This window comes from Haematobia irritans, chromosome 3, assembly GCF_050003625.1.
Source record: "Haematobia irritans isolate KBUSLIRL chromosome 3, ASM5000362v1, whole genome shotgun sequence".
Taxonomy (NCBI): Eukaryota; Metazoa; Arthropoda; class Insecta; order Diptera; family Muscidae; genus Haematobia; species Haematobia irritans.
The window spans coordinates 16651834-16675466 of NC_134399.1; the positions used below are offsets into that span (position 1 = coordinate 16651834).

The 23633-nt window shown below is 27.1% G+C and overlaps 1 protein-coding gene across 1 annotated transcript in view; it reads left to right on the forward strand.

Annotated features, from left to right (window-relative positions):
* The window catches only part of LOC142230234 (uncharacterized), a 487637-nt gene that overhangs the window by 429486 nt on the left and 34518 nt on the right, over window positions 1–23633 (forward strand). The window lies entirely within an intron of this gene.

Below are 23633 nucleotides of genomic sequence, written 5' to 3' on the forward strand. Positions count from 1 at the left end.
CATTTATTAATTAATATTACTTATACCCCTAAAATTAATTTAGGGCTTTCTATTTTTTATTTTAGAAACATGAAAAAAATTCTACTAAATTTTATTAAAAAATCATCTTATATATTAATTACATAATTCTCAATATCACATCTTTCGCTCCATATTCCCCACTTTACCTTTGACTTTAGAGCGTGCGGGTTATATTAAATAATTAATATTAATTAAACGCCCAGCATTCAATCAATATTTTATTTTATAAATGTGTTACTTATACTTTAATAAATTTTATAAATTTTACTATTGCTTTAGACATTCAAGCGTATGTGCAATATTAATTAATTAATATTAGTTATACGCCTACCCTTCAATCAAGATTTTATTTTATATAAAATTAGTTTTATTAAACCTTGTCTTAAACACTAATAACACCTGGAGGTGACTCCATTAAATCGAAAAAATATATATTTTTACTGATTGAGTGGTTTCTTTAGAAAAGCATACAAATGCTAACGGTCTTGTTATTTGGTTCTTCTATGCCATTAGATTTTTTGTTTATTTCTTTAGTTTTCCGAGAAACGTTTGGTCCAAAGCCAACCAAAAAAAAATTGAATAACATTTTCAAGGATATGGTGAAAGATGTATGTGTGTTTGTTTTTTTTTTTTTTTTTTTTTTTTTTTTGTTAGAATAGATTTTTTGGCTTTTCGTTAGTATTCCAGTCATGGATGATTCTTTTTTCTTTTCTATTGTTACTGGCGTTGAATGTATTTAATATGATTTCAAATCTAATGAAAATAATTTGTGGTTAAGGCTTAATACAAAGGAGTGTAGGATTTTGGTGGCTTTTATTGTATTTTTCCACATGATTGTATTTAGTTGGGGTTACCCATACCAAAAATAAGGCTTTCTAACATGACCCAAAAGACTTGTTTTGTATTGGATACAATTTTTTGGGAGAAACTGCCATTGTGGTCCTTCAAGCCAATTAAAATGAGAAATCCTTTGTGATTACTGACATTGAGGATGATGGTAGTCGAACTGGTGGTGGTGTTGCTTTTGCCACTGCTAATGTTGTTTCGTTACAATGAATGTATTATAGCCATTTGTTGTTTCCGGCTGCCACTAATGCTTCTTCAGTTTCATAAGGACTGCTTTACTAGTTGTAGGTTTATTCCCTTTTATTGCTACAACTAATTAAAAAATCCTTTTTGTTAGCACAGAAAAAGGCGTTGAAAAAATCAAATAACCTCAAAGCCACCTCTTTCTCTCTCTCTCTCGGCCGAACAAGCAACCAGGGTTGCCATTTTGGTCCGATCAGACCAAAATTGGTCCAAAAAAATTATTAATTTTTAAATTTGGTCCAATGGCCGGACCAAATGTAATATGGTTGATTTTTGTCAATTTTCGTCAAATAGAAAAATTTCTATAAAAATAAAATTTTGACAAAAATTTCTATAGAAATAAAATCTTGACCAAATATTCTATAGATGTGAAACTTTGACAAAATTTTCTATATAAATCAAATTTTGACAAAATTTTCTATAGAAATCAAATTTTGACAAAATTTTCTATAGAAATAAAATTTTGAAAAAATTTTCTATAGAAATAAAATTTTGATAAAATTTTCTATAGAAATAAAATTTTAACAAAATTTTCTATAGAAAAAAATTTTGACAAAATATTCTATAGAAATAAAACTTTGACAAAAATTTCTATAGAAATAAAATTTTGAGAAAATATTCTTTAGAAATAAAATTTTGACAAAAATTTCTATAGAAATAAAATTTTGAAAAAATTTTCTATAGAAATAAAATTTTGACAAAATTTTGTACAAAAAAATAAAATATTGACAAAAAATTTCTAAAGAAAAAAATTGACAAAATTTTCTATAGAAATAAGATTTTGACAAAATTGTTTATAGAAATAAAACTTTGACAAAATTTTTTATAGAAATAAAACTTTGACAAAATTTTCTATCGAAATAAAATTTTGACAAAAATTCTATAGAAATAGAATTTTGACAAAATTTTCTATAGAAATAAAATGTTGACAAAACTTTCTATAGAAATAAAATTTTGAGAAAATATTCTATAGAAATAAAATTTTGACAAAATATTCTATAGAAATAAAACTTTGACAAAAATTTCTATAGAAATGAAATTTTGACAAAATTTTCTATAGAAATAAAATTTTGAGAAAATATTCTTTAGAAATAAAATTTTGACAAAATTTTCTATAGAAATAAAATTTTGACAAAAATTTTCTATAGAAATAAAATTTTTACAACATTTTCTATAGAAATAAAATTTTGGCAAAATTTTCTATAGAAATAAAATTTTGAGAAAATTTTCTTTAGAAATCACATTTTGACAAAATTTTCTATAGAAATAAAATTTTGACAAAATTATCTAAGAAATAAAATTTTGACAAAATATTCTATAAAAATAAAACTTTGACAAAAATTTCTATAGAAATAAAATTTTGAGAAAATATTCTTTAGAAATAAAATTTTGACAAAATTTTATATAAAAAAATAAAATATTGACAAAAATGTCTATAGAAAAAAAATTTGACAAAATTTTCTATAGAAATAAGATTTTGACAAAAATTTTTATAGAAATAAAACTTTGACAAAATTTTTTATAGAAATAAATCTTTGACAACATTTTCTATCGAAATAAAATTTTGACAAAATTTCTATTGAAATAAAATTTTGACAAAATTTTCTCTAGAAATAAAATGTTGACAAAATTTTCTATAGAAATAAAATTTTGAGAAAATATTCTATAGAAATAAAATTTTGACAAAATATTCTATAGAAATAAAACTTTGACAAAAATTTCTATAGAAATGGAATTTTGACAAAATTTTCTATAGAAATAAAATTTTGAGAAAATATTCTTTAGAAATAAAATTTTGACAAAATTTTCTATAGAAATAAAATGTTGACAAAATTTGCTATAGAAATAAAATTTTGTGAAAATTTTCTATAGAAATAAAATTTTGTGAACATTTTATTTCTATAGAAAATTTTGTCAAAATTTTATTTCTAAAGAATATTTTCTCAAAATTTTATTTCTATAGAAAATTTTGTCAAAATTCCATTTCTATAGAAATTTTTGTCAAAGTTTTATTTCTATAGAATATTTTGTCAAAATTTTATTTCTATAGAATATTTTCTCAAAATTTTATTTCTATAGAAAATTTTGTCAACATTTTATTTCTAGAGAAAATTTTGTCAAAATTTTATTTCTATAGAAATATTTGTCAAATTTTTATTTCTATAGAAAATTTTGTCAAAATAAATAAATAAATTTGACAAACATTATTTTCCTCTGTTGGTTAAGCTACACTTGTAGTTTAGTCAATGTATGGTTTTAAGCTGCAATAAAAAACAACAACAATGCTTAAAGAACAAAACCAACAATAACAAAACAAAAAGAATGGAAAAAGAAGAGAAAGCACGCTCAAAATAAACCCAGGAAAAGAGATATGTTTGTTTTGAATTTATTTCGGCATAAGCCGGCTATCATACAAAACCTTTTTTCGGGAGGTTCAAGTGTGGTTCATTGTTGCGTTTAATGAACTGCCTGAGTTTATTCTGATAATTAGTTGATAGTTTTGCTGCAAGTAGAGGATGGTGATGAGGAATGTGGTAATTCCGAAACGTGCGTCCATCCAACCATCTTGCAGTCTATAGGGTTTTGCCCAAATAAATTTGACAAACATTCTTTTCCTCTGTTGGTTAAGCTACACTTGTAGTTTAGTCAATGTATGGTTTTAAGCTGCAATAAAAACAACAACAAAATTTTATTTCTATAGAAAATTTTGTCAAAATTTTATTTCTATAAAAAAATTTTGTCAAAATTGTATTTCTAAAAAAAATTTATCAAAATTTTATTTCTTTAGAAAATTTTGTCAAAATTTTATTTCTATGGAAAATTCTGTCAAAATTTTATTTTATAGAAAATTTTGTTGAAATTTTAGTTTCTATAGAAAATTTTTGTCAAAATATATAGAAAATTTTGCCAAAATTTATTTATTTATTTCTATAGAAAATTTTGTCCAAATGTTATTTCTATAGAAAATTTTGTAAAAATTTTATTTCTATTGTTGTTGTTTTTTATTTCAGCTTAAAACCATACATTGACTAAACTACAAGAGTAGCTTAACCAACAGAGGAAAAGAATGTTTGTCAAATTTATTTGGGCAAAGCCCTATAGACTGCAAGATGGTTGGATGGACGCACGTTTCGGAATTACCACATTCCTCATCAGCATCCTCTACTTGCAGCAAAACTATCAACCAATTATCAGAATAAATTCAGGCAGTTCACTAAACCCAACAAAAACCACACTTGAACCCTCCGAAAAAAGGTTTTACATTGATAGCCGGCTTATGCCGAAATAAATTCGAAACAAACATATCTCTTTTCCTATGCCACTGTCAAATCATCGATTTGAATTCAGTTGGCTAGATATAAAATTTTGACAAAATTTTCTTTAGAAATAAAATTTAGACAAAATTTTCCATAGAAATAAAATTTTGACAAAATTTTCTTTAAAAATAAAATTTTGACAAAATGTTCTATAGAAATAACATCTTGACAAATTTTTCTATAGAAATAAAATATTGACAAAATTTTGTATAAAAATTAAATTTTGACAAAATTTTCTATAGAAATAAATTTTTGACAAAATTTTCTATAAAAATAAAATCATGACAAAATATTCTATAGAAATAAATTTTTGACAAAATTTTCTTCAGAAATAAATAAACAAAACAGAAATAAATAAACAAAATTTTCTATCGAAATAAAATGTTCAGAAAATTTTCTATCGAAATAAAATGTTGACAAAATTGTTTTTAACTTTCAACGAATTTTGGTCCAATCTTGGAAAAATGTTGGTCCAAAATAAAAATTCGTTGTGGCAACTCTGCTAGCGACCATCCGTGAGATTATAACAGAGGGAAATGGCTAAAAACAAAAAGCCTTTACTCAAAACCATCCAACGAACAATTAAGTTTCTATAAAGGATTTATTTTAACACTCCCTCTTATTTTTTGTTTTAAGAGAAAAAGAAAGGCAAAGGGAAAAAGATCTATTAAAGACTCTCCAATATAAATAAGGAAAGCTTTTGGCATTTAAGGCCATGTGGCTCATCACTGGCTATGAAGAATGTTTTCTAAAATGTTGGGTGGGGGGGTCGTTTTGGAAAATTGAATACAAAAATAACATTGTGGTTTTAAATTTCATTAGCAAACAATTTAGTTTAGGGATTTATTTTTCGGAGGGGGGCTGGGGCGTATGTAATAAAAAGGATTTTCCATTAACAATAAGCAAAGCTTAAAATTTTCCAAAAGGGAAAGATTAACAGAACCCAGAACAGAAGTTTCTCTTAACCTTATGACCCGGCTATGTAACCACCAAAGAATCGTAATTCAAAGCCTTGTATGTTTGATTAAAAGCATAAGGATATGGTCTACAAATAGGTTAAGAGCATTTGAGCTTCAAGCCATCATAGTCAAAGGCCTAGGGATTAATTTTAAAATAGACCCTAAATAAGCTCTCATTTGAGTTTACAAAACCCTAATTTCCCTCTCTCTCCCCCTCTCTTTATATATCAATGTAGCTCCCTCTTTAGTTTTTGACACTTGTAACAAGCATACATGGTTTTTAATTCCACTTAATGCTATGCCACAAAACTTTCCGTTTCCTGTTAACCCAGTATTTTTTTTTTTTTTTTTTTTGTAACCCTCTCTTAACTAGTTCTCTTTTTTTCTGCTTTTTTGTTCAATTTCCCATTTGCCCCAGCCCTTAACTTGATTGTGCCAAATTATGCTTTTTTTTCTTCTCTCTTCCATTTCGGGTTCCAGTTCCTGCCCTAACATAAATTCAAACATATTTATGTTTTATATGTTGCCTTATATATATGACCATAAAGTTTTGCCTTCCATTCGCTTCGTTTTTTTTTGTTCATTTTTACTCATCTGGATCATTGTATCAGTAAGTAAGTCTGTATACTGCCTTTGCCCGCCTTAATGACAAGTGTGTCCTTAAACACAATGACATTCATTAACCTCGTTTTTCTTCCCAAGTGTAGGTCGTTGTATTGTATATTCAGTGAGTTTCTTTTTTTTTGTGGTTTTTACTGCATCGTCTTTTTTATTCGTTGGCACTTTGGTTGATTAGACTAAAAGCTTGTGGTATTTATGGTCATATTTCGAATGATTTGCTTCGTATTTTTCATTTTCAAGCGTTAAACACAGCTCGAAGACATATATTAGTAAGGGGAAAGCAAATCCTAAGGGGAATGTAACCTCTTAATGGTGATGCCAAGGGAATGTTGACATTCTTAAGTGAATATAATTTTCGAATGATTTTTTCTTTCTTCTGTGAAATTAATTTTATTTAATAAATCAGACATAAAATGAACTAAAAGATATATTTTTTGATAAAATAAATAGAGAATAAAATATAAGTTTTCTAAATTTTAATATAATTAATATCACTTATACGTTTCATTGGAATGTGCTTTGGCCATCGGAGCGTATGCTTATTTTTATTAGAAAAAACACACAATTAACAATACAAAAAAAATTTAATGGTGATGCCAAGGGAATTTTGACATTCTTAAGTGAATATCGGAGCGTATGCTTATTTTTATTAGAAAAAATACACCAATTAAAAATACAAAAAAATCTTAATAGTGATGCCAAGGGAATGTTGACATTCTTAAGTGAAAATAATTTTCTAAAGATTTGTTTTTGTTATGAATTATATACTGATATATATATTTTATTAAATAAAATAGGCATTCCATCTCATATAAAAGATGTATCTTTGATAAACTAAATAGAGAATACATTATAAGTTTTCTAAATTTTATAGAATAAATATCACTTATACGTTTCATTGGAATGTACTTTGGCCATAGGAGCGTATGCTAATTTTTATTTAAAAAAAATACACCACTTAAAAAATACTACAAAATCTTAACGCTGGTGCCAATTCTAAAGTGCATATAATTTTCTAATAAATTGTTCTGTTAAGATTTATATACTGAATTTAATTTAATAAACCAAACGAAAAATGAACTATAAGATATATACATATTTTTTTTTTGCTAAAATAAATAGAGAATAAATTATAAGTTTTCTAAATTTTAATATAATTAATATCAGTTATACGTTTCATTGGAATGTACTTTGGCCATAGGAGCGTATGCTTATTTTTATTTAAAAAAAAATACACCAATTAAAAATACTAAAAAAATCTTAATGCTGGTGCCAATTCTAAAGTGCATATAATTTTCTAATAAATTTTTCTGTTAAGATTTATATACTGAATTTAATTTAATAAACCAAACGAAAAATGAACTATAAGATATATACATATTTTTTTGTTAAAATAAATAAATTATAAGTTTTCAAAATTTTAATATAATTAATAACACTTATACGTTTCATTGGAATGGAGCCAAATTTGGCCATAGGAGCCAATTAAAAACACCAAACAAAAAATCTTTATGGTGATGTCAAAGGAATGTTGACATTCTTAAGTGAATATGATTTTGGACAAATTTTTTTCTGTTAAGATTTTTATACTGAATTGAATTTTATTATTTAAAAAAACATAAAATGAACTAGAAGAATTTTTGCTAAAATAATTAAAGAATAATTCTAAGGTTTTCTAAATTTTAATATAATTAATATCAATTATACGTTTCATTGGAATGTACTTTGGCCATAAGAGCGTATGCTTATTTTTATTTAAAAAAATACACCAATTAAAAATACTAAAAAATCTTAAAACTGGTGCCAATTCTTAAGTGCATATAATTTTCTAATAAATTTTTCTTTTAAGATTTATATACTGAAGTTAATTGAATAAACCAAACGAAAAATATTAATTATATTAAAATAAGATATATATAGTTTTTTTTTTTTTTTTGCTAAAATAAATAGAGAATAAATTATAAGTTTTCTAAATTTTAATATAATTAATATAACTTATACGTTTCATTGGTATGGAGCTAAATTTGGCCATAGGAGCCAATTAAAAATACCAAACAAAAAAACATGATGGTGATGCCAAAGGAATGTTGACATTCTTAAGTGAATATAATTTTGGAAAAATTTTTTTCTGTTAAGATTTTTATACTGAATTGAATTTTATTATTTAAAACAAACATAAAATGAACTAGAAGAATTTTCGCTAAAATAATTAAAGAATAATTCTAAGGTTTTCTAAATTTTAATATAATTAATATCACTTATACGTTTCATTGGCATGTGCTTTGCCCACAGGAGCGTATGATTATTTTTATTTAAAAAAATACACCAATTAAAAATACTAAAAAATCTTAAAACTGGTGCCAATTCTTAAGTGCATATAATTTTCTAATAAATTTTTCTGTTAAGATTTATATACTGAAGTTAATTTAATAAACCAAACGAAAAATATTAATTATATTAAAATAAGATATATATATAGTTGTTTTTTTGCTAAAATAAATAGAGAATAAATTATAAGTTTTCTAAATTTTAATATAATTAATATAACTTATACGTTTCATTGGAATGGAGCTAAATTTGGCCATAGGAGCCAATTAAAAATACCAAACAAAAAAACATGATGGTGATGCCAAAGGAATGTTGACATTCTTAAGTGAATATAATTTTGGAAAAATTTTTTTCTGTTAAAATTTTTATACCGAATTGAATTTTATTATTTAAAACAAACATAAACTGAACTAGAAGAATTTTTGCTAAAATAATTAAAGGATAATTCTAAGGTTTTCTAAATTTTAATATAATTAATATCACTTATACGTTTCATTGGAATGTACTTTGGCCATAAGAGCGTATGCTTATTTTTATTTAAAAAAATACACCAATTTAAAATACTAAAAAATCTTAAAACTGGTGCCAATTCTTAAGTGTATATAATTTTCTAATAAATTTTTCTGTTAAGATTTATATACTGAAGTTAATTTAATAAACCAAACGAAAAATATTAATTATATTAAAATAAGATATATATAGTTGTTTTTTTGTTAAAATAAATAGAGAATAAATTATAAGTTTTCTAAATTTTAATATAATTAATATAACTTATACGTTTCATTGGAATGGAGCTAAATTTGGCCATAGGAGCCAATTAAAAATACCAAACAAAAAAACATGATGGTGATGCCAAAGGAATGTTGACATTCTTAAGTGAATATAATTTTGGAAAAATTTTTTTCTGTTAAGATTTTTATACTGAATTGAATTTTATTATTTAAAACAAACATAAACTGAACTAGAAGAATTTTTGCTAAAATAATTAAAGAATAATTCTAAGGTTTTCTAAATTTTAATATAATTAATATCACTTATACGTTTCATTAGCATGTGCTTTGCCCATAGGAGCGTATGATTATTTTTATTTGCAAAAATTCACCACATCAAAATATTCATAATAGAAAAGTAGATGTATTTGTGAAAAAAGAAGTAAGTATTTTTCTAAATTTAGTAGGGCAGAAAATCTCCAAAAATTTAACATAGGTTTAAAATTTAAAAATGGATGCTATGTTAATATCTTATAACAATGACCTACATGAGTCACCATGTCCAGAATGTCACAAAAATCGAATTTACCAAATATGTACTCCCATAATTGAATTTAAAAAAAACTGTTACAAAATAATTAAGAAGATATATTTTGTGATAAAATAATTAAAGAATAATTCTAAAGTTTTCTAAATTTTAATATAATTAATATCACTTATATGTTGCGTTTGGAATGTTCTTTGCCCATAGGTTATGATTATTTTTATTTGCAAAAATCCACCAAACCATACTACACATACGCCCCCTTGTCAAAAATTAAATACCGATATGTTACTTAGCAGAAATAATATATTTGCGTAAAATAAAGTTGACAGATAATAGACATTTGTGGTAAAAGAAATAAGTATTTTTCTAAATTTAGTAGGGCAGAAAATCTCCAAAAATTTAACATAGGATTAAAATTTTAAAAAGGGATTCTATGTTAATATCTTATAACAATGACCTACATGAGTCACCATGTCCAGAATGTCACAAAAATCTAACTAACTAAATATATATTCCCAGAATTGAATTTTATTAAAAAACTGTTACAAAATAATTTAGAAGATATATTTTTTGATAAAATAATTAGAGAATAATTCTAAAGTTTTCTAAATTTTAAAATAATTAATATCACTTATACGTTTCATTGGCGTGTGATTTGCCCATTGGAGCGTATGATTATTTTTATTTGTAAAAATTCACATCAAACTACTCATACGCTCCCTTGTCAAAAATTAAATATCGATATCTTACTTAGCAGACGTAATGTATTTGCATAAAATAAAGCTGACAGATAATAGACAAGTAGATGTATTTGTGATAAAAGAAATAAGTATTTTTCTAAATTTAGTTGGGCAGAAAATCTCCAAAAATTTAACATAGGATTAAACTTTAAAAAAGGGATTCTATATTAATATCTTATAACAATGACCTACATCAGTCACCATGTCCAGAATGTCACAAAATTCTAACTAACTAAATACATATTCCCAGAATTGAATTTTATTAAAAACTGTTAAAAAATAATTTAGAAGATATATTTTTTGATAAAATAATTAGAGAATAATTCTAAAGTTTTCTAAATTTTAATATAATTAATATCACTTATACGTTTCTTTGGCAGGTGATTTGCCCATAGGAGCGTATGATTATTTTTATTTGCAAAAATCCACCAAACCAAACTACTCATACGCTTCCTTGTCAAAAATTAAAAAATCGCTATTTTACTTAGCAGACATAATGTATTTGCATAAAATAAAGCTGACAGATAATAGACAAGTAGAGTTAGTATTGTAGACATATTTGTGATAAAAGAAATAAGTAGACCACTTATGGCATGGTTGTTAGAGACCATATACTAATATAACTTACCAAATTTTAAGCGAATCGGACGAAATTTGCTCCTCCAAAAGGTTGCATGGTTGTTAGTGGTACTTATACAACATAGAAAATTTCAACTGAATCGGATGAAATTTGCTCATTCAAGAGTTTCCGAAAGCCAAATCTGGGGATCGGTTTATATGGGGGCTATATATAATTATGGACCGATATGGACCAATTTTTGTATTGTTGTTAGATACCATATACTAACATAACATACAACATTTTAAGCGAATCGCACGAAAGTTGCTCCTCCAAGAGGCTCCGGAGGTCAAATGTGGGGATCGCTTTATATGGGGGCTATATATAATTATGGACCGCTATGGACCAATTTGAGAATGAATGTTAGAGATTATATACTAACACCACATACCAAATTTCAAACGGATCGGTTGAAATTTGCTTGTCTAAGAGGCTCCGCAAACCAAATCTGGTGGTCGGTTTATATGGGGGCTATATATAGTTATGGACCGATATGGACCAATTTTTGCATGATTGTTAGAGACCATATATTAACACCAAGTACCAAATTTCAACCAGATCGGTTGAAATTTGCCTGTCTAAGAGGCTCCGCAAGCCAAATCTGGGGGTCGCTTTATATGGGGGCTATACATAAAAGTGGTCCGATATGGCCCATTTGCAATACCATCCGACCTTTATCAATAACAACTACTTGTGCCAAGTTTCAAGTCGATAGCTTGTTTCGTACAGAAGTTAGTGTGATTTCAACAGACGGACGGACAATTGGACAGACGGTCGGACGTACGGACATAACATAGATCGACTCAGAATTTCACCACGACCAAGAATATATGAGGACTTAGACCAATATTTCGACGTGTTACAAACGGAATGACAAAGTTAATATACCCCCCATCCTATAGTGGAGGGTATAAAAATATTTCTGCATAAGGAATGACAAACTTATTTTGAGATAAAACTACCACTAACACTAAATATTTTTTTTTTTGCTAATTATAAAATAGAAAAAACTTCATTCCATTAATCATTATCACTCATACTCCCATAATTCTAAATAATATCACTCATACGTTCGATAATTTAAATCAAATAAATGCATTTCCTTATACCTTCTATTAATATCACTCATACTCCTAAATAATATCACCCATACATCCAATTAATATAACTCATACGTCCGGGGGGCCTAATCAAAAACCAAACAAAACTCGATTAAACAAGTGGTCCCTTGCTAATTTTCTTCAACACTATAACCATGGCTATATATTGGCTATCGTTCCCCAAACCATCATTGCACGACCAATATCCAAGTATACCAAAGACATATTATCTCAATGCTATGTTATTTCGTCCATAGCATGTTTCCTCCTCAAGCAATTTGTCTTTGGTTTGTGCTTCTTGTTGCCACAATTTGAAGTTGTTTAATATCAACTCATGGTCGTTTTCACAGCTTCCTGGCAATCTCTTGATGCTAAAAGCATCAAAAAGTAAAGCAGCTAGTATGAAAACCGAGAACTATTTTGATGATAGTATGGTGCTGCTATCCATATAAAACAAGAGAGAAAAAACAACAAACATTGTTGGAGACGATGATGGTATTTTGCTTGGAAGTAAACACACAAAAAAAAATTGAGATTTTACCAAGAAGTAATGGTAGTTTCTTTGGGATACCATATAGCTGCCATAGACGTTTCCATAGAATTTTGGCATTTTGGTAAATAACAGCCAACAACTACTTTGGTTGACTTCTTGATGTTTTCACTCGTTTTTAAGGCTTAACTGCTATCGACAATATAACGTTGGCCTTGTGACAAACAAAATCTTTTTGGGAAATTTCTGTTTTAGCTAGTGTCCTTTTTCCACTTGGCGTTTACTAAGTAAAGTTGTGTTTGTAGATCCTCTACCAAAGGATAAGCAGATACCACGAGTTTGCAGTTACAGCACATAGTTGGTTATATAGTTCCATGTTGTATGATGGCAGTTTTCACTTTTTGGACTTGGAAGAGGCCGCAGTCCTGATTTCAATGATTTTTAAACTGCATTACATCTATGGGAAACTTGGTGTATCTAGTTCTAAATTTTATCCGAATATCCAAGAACCTTAAAATTCTTGACATTAAGTTAGACAGCCTTTTCCTTCTGGAACACGCGGAAGATGTTGCAACAAACATGGGGAACAGAAACATAACCCTGAAGAAATTGGTTAGTGGTTAAGGAGGACAATCATCCTCGAATATCCAAAAACTTCAAAATTCTTGGAATCAAGTTAGACCTCTTCCTTTTGAAACACGCGGAAGATGTTATAACAAACATGGGAAAAGAAACATAATTCTGATGAAATTGGTTGGTAGCTCGTGGAGCGGAGACAAGAAAATAAAGGCAATAACCGTCCCCAGATACACATTAACCTCAAAAGTCTTGGCATGAAGTTAGAAGTTAGGAAAAATTTGCGGGCGACCATGAGGAACTGGAACATAATCCTGAAGAAATTATCTGGTAGCCACGATTGCCACAATTGGTAGAATTTTACCACAACTGGTAGATTGGTAGAATTCTTGACGTTTTGCAAAATATTCGTTTCCAACTAAGAGGTACTTTAAAAATTTTTATAGACATAAAATTTTGAGAAAATTTTCTATAGAAATAAAATTTTGAGAAACTTTTCTATAAAAATAAAATTTTTAGAAAATTTTCTTTAGAGATAAAATTTTGAGAAAATTTTCTTTAGAAATAAAAGTTGGAGAAAATTTTCTTTAGAAATAAAATTTTGACAAAATTTTCTATAGAAATAAAGCTTTGAAAAAATTTTCTATAGAAATAAAATTTTTACAAAATTTTCTTTAGAGATAAAATTTTCTATAGAAGTAAACATTTTGACAAAATTTTCTATAGAAGTAAAAATTTTGACAAAATTTTCTATAGAACTAAAAATTTTGACAAAATTGTCTATAGAAATAAAATTTTGACAAAATTTTCAATAGAAATAAAATTTTGAAAAAAAATTTCTTTAGAAATAAAATTTTGAGAAAATTTTGTTTAGAAATAAAATTTTAATAAGATTTTCCAATAGAAATATAGTTTTGACAAGATTTTCAATAGAAATAAGATTTTGACAAAAGTTTAAATATATATAAAATTTTGACAAAATATAGAAATAAAATTTTGACCAAATATAGAAGTTTGTTTAGAAATAAAGTTTAGAAATAATTTTCTTTAGAAGAAAAACTTTGACAAAATTTTGTATAGAAACAAAATTTTGACAACATTTTCCATAGAAATAAAACTTTGAAAAAATTTTCTATTGAAATAAAATTTTGAGAAAATTTTCTATAGATACAGAATTTTCTATAGAAAAATAAAATGTTGACAAAATTTTCTACAGAAATAAATTTTTGACAAAAGTTTCTATAGAAATTAAAAATTCGACAAAATTTTCTTTAGAAATAAAATGTTGACAAAATTTTCTATAGAAGTAAAAATTTTGACAAAATTTTCTAAAGAAATAAAATTTAGACAAAATTTTCAATAGAAATAAAATTTTAATAACATTTTTCAATAGAAATATAGTTTTGACAAAATTTTCAATTGAAATAAAATTTTGACAAAAGTTTAAATATATATAAAATTTTGACAAAATATAGAAATAAAATTTTGACAAAATATAGAAGTTTGTATAGAAATAAAGTTTAGAAATAATTTTCTTTAGAAGTAAAAACTTTGACAAAATTTTGTATAGAAATAAAATTTTGACAACAATTTCTATAGAAATAAAACTTTGAAAAAATTTTCTATTGAAATAAAATTTTGAGAAAATTTTCTATAGATACAAAATTTTCTATATAAAAATAAAATTTTGACAAAATTTTCTACAGAAATAAATTTTTGACAAAAGTTTCTATAGAAATAAAAATTCGACAAAATTTTCTTTAGAAATAAAATGTTGACAAAATTTTCTATAGAAGTAAAAATTTTGACAAAATTTTCTAAAGAAATAAAATTTAGACAAAATTTTCAATAGAAATAAAATTTTGAAAAAATTTTCTTTAGAAATAAAATTTTAATAACAATTTTCAATAGAAATATAGTTTTGCCAAAATTTTCAATAAAAATAAAATTTTGACAAAAGTTTAAATATATATAAAATTTTGACAAAATATAGAAATAAAATTTTGACAAAACATAGAAGTTTGTATAGAAATAAAGTTTTGACAAAATTTTCTATAGAAGTAAAAATTTTGACAAAATTTTGTATAGAAATAAAATTTTGACAAAATGTTCTATAGAAATAAAATTTTGAAAAAATTTTCTATAGAAATAAAATTTTGACAAAACTTTATATAGATACAAAATTTTGACAAAATTTCCTATAGAAATAAAATTTTGAGAAAATTTTCTTTAGAAATAAAATGTTGACAAAACTTTCTATAGAAAAAAAATTTTTGACAACATTTTATATAGAAATAAAAATTCGACAAAATTTTTTTGGAGAAATAAAATTTTGAAAAAATTGCTTATAGAAATAAAATTTTGAGAAAATGTTCTATAGAAATAAAAATTTTGACAAAAGCTTCAATAGAAATAACTATTCCCAACAGAGAATAAACAAATATAAATACAAATATAACAAGAGTCAAAATTTCAGTTTTTTCAAAATTTTAATAAAATAGCCTTTCAGGGAATCGAGTTGTTTTCGACGTACCGAATAGTTGCACAGTTTGGAAAAGTCAATTTTTCGACAAGCTTTGAAAATTTTAACTCTTCCATTTAATTTACTTTTTGTCGGGGTTATTGACTTTTTCATGAATTTTTAGCATAAAACTTTTTCTTTAAAGTTGGATTAGACAATTGTGGCCACTATAAAAAGTCGATAATTAACCTGCACCTTCTTGACTTATCACTACCCGATGTATGCCAACAAAAAGTAGGTGAAACATTTACAGCACGAATCCAACATGTAGTCCTGATCCATCAGCATATGATAAAGTGGAGTTGGTTACTCCAAGAGTGATCTCTCATCAATCACATTGAAGAAGCATTCATTACTGATACAGGCTCACATAAAAACGATTTTGAGGCCCATATACAGCATTTGATAAGAAGCAATAATAGCACTTCCCGGACGGTTTTCTTAGGAGAGACCTCATATCCATCACATAAAGGGGAACTTCATTCCAGAAGCTGGTGTGCACAAAAACAATCCTGAGGCTCATTTATTTTTTTAAGGCCGTTTGGACTCGACTATAAAAAGTAGGTCTCCTGTCATTAAGCTTAACATAGAATCGTGTAGAACTCAGTGATAAGTGAGACGTTCACCACTGCGGTATCTCCTTGGGCTGAATATTTTATGTGAGCCTCAAGTATCGGGCTGCCACTATACCTAACCTAACCTAACCTAACCTAACTTTTATCTGGAGCCACCGTGGCGCAATTGTTAGCACAGCCGCCTTGCATACAAAGGGGCATTGATTCTGTCCAACGGTGGATTATCCCTTCTTACATTTCTGAGTATTGCATAGCTTCTCTAAGTGGTTTCACCGTAATGTGAAATGTCATTCAGACTCGGCTATAAACTAGAGATGTGCACGTGACACGGAATTGTCGTGACTCACCAAAATTTTCGTGATTCGTGCGTGAGTAACCCTCATGACAACAGCGTGAGAGTGCGTGCGCGTGATTAACAAACCAAAATGTCGTGCGTGAGTCACGAAAATAATATCTTCGTGAGTGAGCGTGAGTAACGAATTACACTCACGAAAATATTCCTGCTCAACAACATAAAACGTTTAAGAGTTAAATTCAATTACAATTTTAGTGTCAGCTGGGATGTTAAGAGTTTAATAACATTCTCGAGAGAATTTCACCACTGTGATATCAAAATGGACTGAATTGTCTAAGTGAGCCTGAAACAAGTATATACGGCCGTAAGTTCGGCCAGGCCGAAGCTTATGTACCCTCCATCATGGATTGCGTAGAAACTTCTTCTAAACACTGTCATCCAGAATCGAATTACTTAAGTTGCGGTAACGTTTGCCGATGGCAAGGTATCTTACAACCTCCTAACACCATCTTCTAAATTGTACGTAAGTCCATACGTGATATATATTAAATTTTGACAAAATTTTCTACAGAAATAAAATTTTGAAAAAAATTTTCTATAGAAATAAAATTTTCACAAAATTTTCTATAGAAATAACAATTTTGACAAAATTTTCTATAGAAAGAAAATTTTGACAAAAATTTCTACAGAAATAAAATTTTAACAAAATTTTCTATAGAAATAAACTTTTGACAAAATTTTCTATAGAAATAAAATCTTGGTAGATTATTTTTGGCTCGAGTGGCAACCATGATTATGAACCGATATGGACCAATTTTTGTGTGATTGGACCAATTTTGGTATGGTTGTTGGCGACCATATACTAACACCACGTTCCTAATTTGAACCGGATAGGATGAATTTTGCTCCTCCAAGAGGCTCCGGAGGTCAAATCTGGAGAACGTTTTATATGGGGGCTATATATAATTATGGACCGATATGGACCAATTCTACCACGGTTGTTAAAGATCATATACTAACACCATGTTCCAAATTACAACCGGATCGGATGAAATTTGCTTCTCTTTGAAGCTCCGCAACCCAAATTTGGGGATCGGTTTATATGGGCGCTATATATAATTATGGACCGATGTGGACCAATTTTTGCACGGTTGTTAGAGACCATATACCAACATCATGTACCAAATTTCAGCCGGATCGGATGAAATTTTCTTCTCTTTGAGGCTCGGCAAGCAAAATCTGGGGATCGGTTTATATGGGGGCTATATATAATTATGGACCGATGTGAACCACTTTTTGCACGGTTGTTAGAGACCATATACCAACACCATGTACCAAATTTGAGCCGGATCGGATGAAATTTGCTTCTCTTTTAGGCTCCGCAAGCCAAATCTGGGGATCGGTTTATATGGGGGCTATATATAATTATGGACCGATGTGGACCAATTTTTGCATGGTTGTTAGAGACCATATACCAACACCATATACCAAATTTCAGCCGGATCGGATGAAATATGCTTCTGTTAGAGGCTCCACAAGCCAAATCTGAGGGTCCCTTTATATGGGGGCTATACGTAAAAGTGGACCCATATGGCCCATTTTCAATACCATCCGACCTACATCGATAGCAACTACTTGTGCCAAGTTTCAAGTCGATAGCTTGTTTTGTTCGGAAATTATCGTGATTTCAACAGACGGACGGACGGACGGACGGACGGACATGCTTAGATCGACTCAGAATTTCACCACGACCCAGAATATATACTTTATGGGGTCTTAGAGCAATATTTCGATGTGTTACAAACGGAATGACAAAGTTAATATACCCCCATCCTATGATGGAGGGTATAAAAAGGATAGACGACTAGAAGGAGAGATTACATCGGTGTCAGCACCAATTACCTAAATATCGTGGGGACTATTAATTTCAAATCACGATGAAACCCCTTCACAAGTCCCATAAACCCCTCAGACTTAATACAAATATCGACGTAATCACAAGACGTAGATATCAATGCTTAAGTAGTCTTTAGTAGAATTTCTTGCATGTGTTTCTGAGAATCATGATTTAAATCCCATATTTGTTTGGTATATCAACTTCGACCCGGATGAATTTAACACCATTCCTGTTTCATTTTTTGTTTTTTATTCTAAAATTAAGTTAGGGTCAACTAAGTTTTGACAAGCCATTATTGTTTACAAGGTTACCAAGTCAGTAGTGTATTCAATCCGTTTGATATTTTCTTCTGCTCCATATCCTAAACCATTGTTAATTTTTTGTTTTCTGTGTTTTTTTTTTGCTATACTATTTCGGTTTAACATTTTGTTAACCCCCAGGAGCATAATTACTGAGTATTCATTAACTATTTTCAGTTTTTTGTTTTGGCTTGTTGCCTTTCATTTGTAGTTAAAAAAGAAAACAACAACAACACAAATACAATACCCCTTGTTTGGCACAAATACAACTTTTGTTATCCATTCATTGAATCTCTCCCTCTCTGCTACTCTCGCTCTCTCTCTCTCTATCTCTTGCTATAACTTTTTCTGGCTAATGTGTTTCACTTCTCTTTTGTGTATATTCTTGACATTTTTTGTTCTATTTCTCATTGGAATTAAATGACATAATGGTTGTTACTAATTAAAATGTTTGTTAAACACAATTTTACGATGCTATATACAATTGAAAACATCTATAAAAAGTAACTAAAGAGAAAAACAAAACAATTCTTATTGTTAAATTAATGTTTCGAGAAAAATAAATAATGCTCAAAATTAATTCATCAAAGAATACTTGGAAATCACTTATGAAGAGAAAGACCTTAATAATAGCTAAGGGGCTTAGTAATTAACAAAAAGTTTTGAAACATTCAAAGTAATAATAATTTCGGTTGTTAACAAAATGACTGAGTAACTTAAAAAAATGTAAACAGCTAAGACCTAAGAAAATTAAAGGCTTTAGAGAGCAAATATGAAAAAGAAACCAAATGGTTTTAAATGTTAACATGTATATATGGAAAATTGCATTTTTTTTTTTAATTTATTGAGATTTAGTGAAGAAATTTGCCCTGCTAAAAAAATGTTGAGGTTTTGTGTGTTGTTGAGGTTTGATGTGTTGTTTTGTTTAGCTTTTGTTATGCTAGTATGAGGAAGTGAGTTCGAGAAACATTGGGAGAGCAGTAAGAGAGTGATCTAAAGCGATGAGAATGGAATTATACTTTGTAGAGTAAACACTCATGGTATATAATGGGAGTATGGGAAGTGGTTGTATATTTATGGTAGACTACTAGAGCGTATACAAAAGGAAATTCTCTATAGATATGGCGAATTGAATTATTTTTTTTTACACTTATTAAAATTTTGTGAAGAAATTTGTATTTTGTAAAAAATTTTGATTTTTTTTTTCATAGCTTTGTTACTTTGAATAGCTGCTGTAGTGATTTTTTTTAGTATATTGATATGTTGCTTTTTTATGCTAGTATTCGAAAGTAAGTTGAGTGTCATTGGGAGAGCAGTAAAGGAGTGAGAATAATACAATAGAATTGTATTTGGTATAGTATGGAAATAGATACTGAGGGGTGGGGGAGTGTGGTGAGTGGTTGTATATTTTAGAGTACATGTTGGGAGCGCATACGAAAGGAAATATTCTGTATATATGGCGAATTGCATTAGTTTTTTAAATTTCTTGAAATTTTGTGAAGAAATTAGCATTTTGTAAAAAATTTTAATTTTTCCATAGTTTTGTTAGTTTAAATAGCTGCTGTTGTGGTTTTTTATGGGTGTGTGTGGATGTGTTGTTCTGTTTGGCTTTAGTTATGCTAGTATGGGAAAGTAAGTTTGAGAGTCATTGGGAGAGTAGTAAGAGAGTGAGAATAATACAATAGGATTGTACTTTGTCCAGAAAACACTAATGATAGTTAATGGGGGAGGGGTGGGGAAGTGTTGTATATTTTAGAGTACATATAGTGAGTGCATACGAAAGGAAATTTACTGTAGATGTGGTGAATTGTAATAATTTTTAAAATTTGTTAAAATTTAGTATATAAATTTGCATTTTCTAAAAGAAATTCGTTCTTGTCGTTATTATTTTAGTTTGAATAACTACGGTTTGTGGTTGAGTATGCATTGAAGTGTTTTGCTTTTGCTATGCTGGCATAGGAAAGAACGTTTGAGAGTCATTGGGTTAGAGAGCGATCTAAAGCGATGAGAATAATAATAATAATAAGGAGACAATCTTAGGGGACAATTGCGAATTGTTTTGGATGTGCCCACTGAATAAAGGAGACCTGAGAAATACCTAAAGGATGAGTCCAAAACTCTCTCTTGTTCAATCATTTAATAAAGTGCAAATAGGTAAACATCGTAAATCTGAAAGGCGTTGAATTGTTACTGTGGAGAATTTGTGAAAAGTGGCAAAAAAATGCTGATAATTTGTTGATCTAATACTTGCAGCATGTAGAGGATGCTAATGAGGAATGTCGTAATTCCGAAACGGGCGTCCATCCAACCATCTTGCAGTCTATAGGGCTTTGCCCAAATAAATTTGACAAACATTCTTTTCCTCTGTTGGTTAAGCTACTCTTGTAGTTTAGTCAACGCAATGGTTTTTAAGCTGAGATCAAGACAACATATATGAAATAAAATTTCGACAAAATTTTCTATAGAAATAAAATTTTGACAAAATTTTCTATAGAAGTAAAAAATTTTATAAAATTTTCTATAGAAATAAAATTTTGACAAAATTTTCTATAAAATAAAATTTTGGCAAAATTTTCTATCGGAATACAATTGTATTTGTCAAAACTTTCTATAGAAATAAAATTTTGACAAAATTTTCTGTAGAAATAATATTATGAAAAATTTTCTATAAAAATAAAATTTTGACAAAGTTTTCTAAAGAAATAACATTTTAACAAAATTTTCTATAGAAATTAAATTTTGACAAAAATAAAATATTGACAACATTTTGCACAGAAATAAAATTTTGACAAAATTTTGTATAGAAATAAAAATTTTGACAAAATTTTGTATAGAAGTAAAACTTTTGACAAAATTTTCTATAGAAATAAAATTTTGACAAAATTTTCTATAGAAATAAAATTTTGGCAAAATTTTCTACAGAAATAAAATTTCTGTTTCGGAATTACCACAAAATTTTCTATAGAAATAAAATTTTGACAAAATTTTCTATAGAAATAAAATTTTGACAAAATTTTCTATAGAAATGCAATTTTGACAAAATTTTCTATAGAAATAAAATTTAGACAAAATTTTCTATAGCAATAAAATTTTGACAACATTTTCTATAGAAATAAAATTTTGACAAAATTTTCTATAGAACTAAAAAATTTGACAAAATTTTCTATAGAAATAAAATATTGACAAAATTTTCTACAGAAATAAAATTTTGACAAAATTTCCTATAGAAATAAAATTTTTCGTTTTGTTTGTTATTGTTGGCCTCTCTTCAATCGTTATTGTTTTTTTTTTTTTTTTTTTTTTATCTCAGCTTAAAGCCATGCATTGACTAAACTACAAGTGTAGCTTAACCAACAGAGGAAAAGTATGCTTGTCAAATTTATTTGGGCAAAGCCCTATAGACTGCAAGATGGTTGGATGTACAGCTGTTTCGGAATTACCACATTCCTCATCAGCATCCTCTACTTGCAGCAAAACTATCAACCAATTATCAGAATAAATTCGGGTAATTCACTCAACCCAACGTGAACTACACTTGAACCTCCCGAAAAAGGGTTTGATAGTCGGCTACTGCCTAAACAAATTTGCCAGCATATCTCTTTTCCTTTGCCAAACTCAAATCATCGATTTGTATATATTTGGCTGGGTTTGTTTTTGAGCGTGCTTCCTCTATCTTCATTCGTTTTGTTTGTTATTGTTGGCTTCTCTTCAATCGTTATTGACAAAATTTTCTATAAAAATAAAATTTTGACAAAAGTTTCTATAGAAGTAAAAAATTTAACAAAATTTTCTATAGAAATAAAATTTTGACAAAATTTTCTACAGAAATAAAATTTTGACAAAATTTTCTATAAAAATAAAATGTTGACAAAATTTTCTATAGAAATAAAATTTTGACAAAATTTTCTATAGAAATAAAATTTTGATAGAATTTTCTATAGAAATAAAATGTTTACAAAATTTTCTATAGAAATAAAATTTTGATAAAATTTTCTATAGAAATAAAATTTTTACAAAATTTTCTATAGAAATAAATTTAAACAAAATTTTCTATAGCAATAAAATTTTGACAAAATTTTCTATAGAAATAAAATTTTGACAAAATTTTCTATAGAAATAAAATTTTGACAAAAATTGCTATAGATATAAAATTTTGACAAAATTTTCTTTAGAAATAAAATTTTGACAAAATTTTCTTTAGAAATAAAATTTTGACAAAATTTTCAATAAAAGTAAAATATTTGACAAAATTTTCTATAGAAATAAAATTTTGATAACATTTTCTATAGGAATAAAATGTTGACAAAATTTTCCATAGAAATAAAATTTTGACAAAATTTTCTATAGAAATAAAATTTTGACAAAATTTTCTATAGCAATGAAATTTTGACAAAATTTCCTATAGAAGTAAATATTTTGACAAAATTTTCTATAGAAATAAAATTTTGACAAAATTTTCTATAGAAATAAAATTTTTGACAAAATTTTCTATAAAAGTAAAAATTTTGACAAAATTTTCTATAGCAATGAAATTTTGACAAAATTTCCTATAGAAGTAAACATTTTGACAAAATTTTCTATAGAAATAAAATTTTGACAAAATTTTCTAAAGTAATGAAATTTTGACAAAATTTCCTATAGAAGTAACCATTTTGACAAAATTTTCTATAGAAATAAAATTTTGACAAAATTTTCTATAGCAATGAAATTTTGACAAAATTTCCTAAAGAAGTAAACATTTTTGACAAAATTTTCTATAAAAGTAAATATTTTGACAGTATTTTCTATAGAAATAAAATTTTGACAAAATTTTCTATAGAAATAACATTTTTGACAAAATTTTCTATAAAAGTAAATATTTTGACAAAATTTTCTATAGAAATAAAATTTTGAAAAAATTTTCTATAGCAATGAAATTTTGACAAAATT